The sequence below is a fragment of the Crocodylus porosus genome, unplaced genomic scaffold (assembly GCF_001723895.1).
Source record: "Crocodylus porosus isolate Cpor-Errol unplaced genomic scaffold, CroPor_comp1, whole genome shotgun sequence".
NCBI classification, from domain to species: domain Eukaryota; kingdom Metazoa; phylum Chordata; order Crocodylia; family Crocodylidae; genus Crocodylus; species Crocodylus porosus.
Window position 1 is genome coordinate 67769543 of NW_017728906.1, and position 2331 is coordinate 67771873.

A 2331-nucleotide genomic window follows, 5' to 3' on the forward strand; every position below is an offset into this window, starting at 1 on the left:
GCTGATGAAGATGTTGAACAGTGCGGGCCCGAGGACCGAGCCCTGCGGAACCCCACTGCCCGCATCCCTCCAGGTTGAAAATGACCCATCCACCACCACTCTCTGGGTGCAGTCCTCCAGCCAGTTGGCAACCCAATTGACTGTGTAGGTCTCGGCACCACAGTCCCCCAGTTTCTTAATGAGAACAGGGTGAGAGACAGTGTCGAAGGCCTTCCAAACGTCCAAGAAGACTATGGCCACTGCTACCCCTGCATCTAATGATTTGGTGATCTGATCACAGAAGGCCACCAGGTTGGTCTGACAGGACCTGCCGCTAATGAACCCATGTTGTTTGCCCCTAAGCATGACCTCCCCTGTTGGCCCCTCATGGATATGTGCCAGAATAATTTTCACAAAAGCTTACCCAGGATCGAGGTAAGACTAACTGACCTATAGTTTCCTGGGTCCTCCTTCCTGCCCTTTTTGAATATGGGAACCACATTGGCCCTCTTCCAGTCCTCTGGCACCACACCAGAGCACCACGAGTGCTCATAAAGCCGTTCCAGGGGTCCCGCAATGACCTCAGCTAATTCCCTCAGTAATCTAGGGTGGAGATCACCCAGACCAGCTGATTTGAATTTTCAATTTTTCTTGGGTGTCAGTTGTTTGTTGTCCTATTTGCTTTAGCAGGGGTCCAATGTTACCCTTGCTCTTTTTTTTTTTTTTTTTTTTTTGATTCCCCACATATCTGAAAAAGGACCTTTTTATTGTCCTTGATATGCGTACCCAGCTGGATTTTCCACATGGATTGTGATAATAACAGTTCTGGTGCATACAGAACTCCCTCAAATTTATGAGTGCTAAGAATGTGCTGTTCCTAATGGAAACATTCAATTCGTTGGAGATTCAGCCCGATTCAGTGGCTGAGTGTCCAAATCCAAATGAAATCAGAGGACCCTTTAATCTCCATGAATCAAATCAGAACCATCTGAATCAATTCCAAGATTTGGAAAGATTCAGCGATTGTGATAGCATAGTAAGTAAAAAATAAGATCTTACTCTTGTATATTTTGTGGGATGTGGTTGGGGGTTGATGTGTGTGTCTGGTAGGGTGTGGGGGGTTGTGAAGGTGTCAGGCTCTGTGGGGGGGGCAATAGGGTATGTTGGGGTGTATATCTTGTGGGGTTGGGGCAAGGTGTGGGTGTGCAGCATTTGTGGGGCATGAGGGAGGGTGGGGGATGTGGGGAACCCCCACACACTCTCCCCTGTGCTACACAGCCCCTGCTGCTGGCAACAGCAGCAACAGCAGGTGGTGGGCACTCAGGGAACCTGTGCCCTGCACAGGTGCTGCTACCCAGCTGTGCACAGCTCCAGCAAGGGCTTCACATGAGGGCAAGAAGTGCAGCCAGGTCAGCCCATGTCTACCACACGGGGCTCCCTGCGGCACACATGGAGCTCCTGGCACTTGCACACCACTGGAGGAAGCCCCATGCAGTGGAGCTGGCTATCTTCCCCACCCTCTGCTGTGCACGTCCTGAGACTCCACAGGAAGTGGAGGGGAGACTTATCTTCTGCTTTCCCACAGAGTCCCAGGACCTGCACAGCTCTGTGGTTGCAGGGTTAGAGTTGGTAGATTCTTCTCTCTCAGTACCAGCTGTGCAGTCACAGGGCTAGGACTCAGAGAGAAGAATCTCCTAACACCAGCCCTGTGATCGTGTGGCTAGAGCTGAGAGATAAGAATCTCCCAGCCTCCCTCCAATCAAGATCCTGAAGCAGTGGCTAGGAGCTCCCTGCTGCTGGGGCAGGGGGACATTGTCTCCACCTAGCTTCTGGTGTCAGAGCCCAACCTGGCAGCAGGCAGCTCCCTGGGGCAGGCAGCTCCCACTAGACTGAGAGCATTTTTTCTTCTTGTCAGCTGTTTATGTGTGTGCTACTGAGCACTAAGCAATAAGGTGTAAATTTTCTTCTTCTAAATACAAGTAGCAAATTTACTCAGGATGCAAACAAATTACTGCACAGTAAGTATCTGCACTTGTAGACAGTGATCCTGAGTGTGCAGTAATTAGTTCTAATTTTGAGTAAAGCATCTTGTGTAGACATGCCCTGCATGTGACATTTGGTGGCTACTATTTTTTAGCTGCTTGTTTCTCAAAAGGAGCTTAATGTTTTCTCATAGCCATCCTAAATGAAGGTTAACAGTTCTGCTAACTTTTTCAATGGTTGTAAACCCAATTGTTAGCATTGGACAAAGATGACCATGTCATAGTTTCATAGTAGCTAGAGTCGGAAGGGACCTAGGTAGATCATCTAGTCCGACCCCCTGCCTTGGCAGGAAAGAGCACCGGGGTCAGA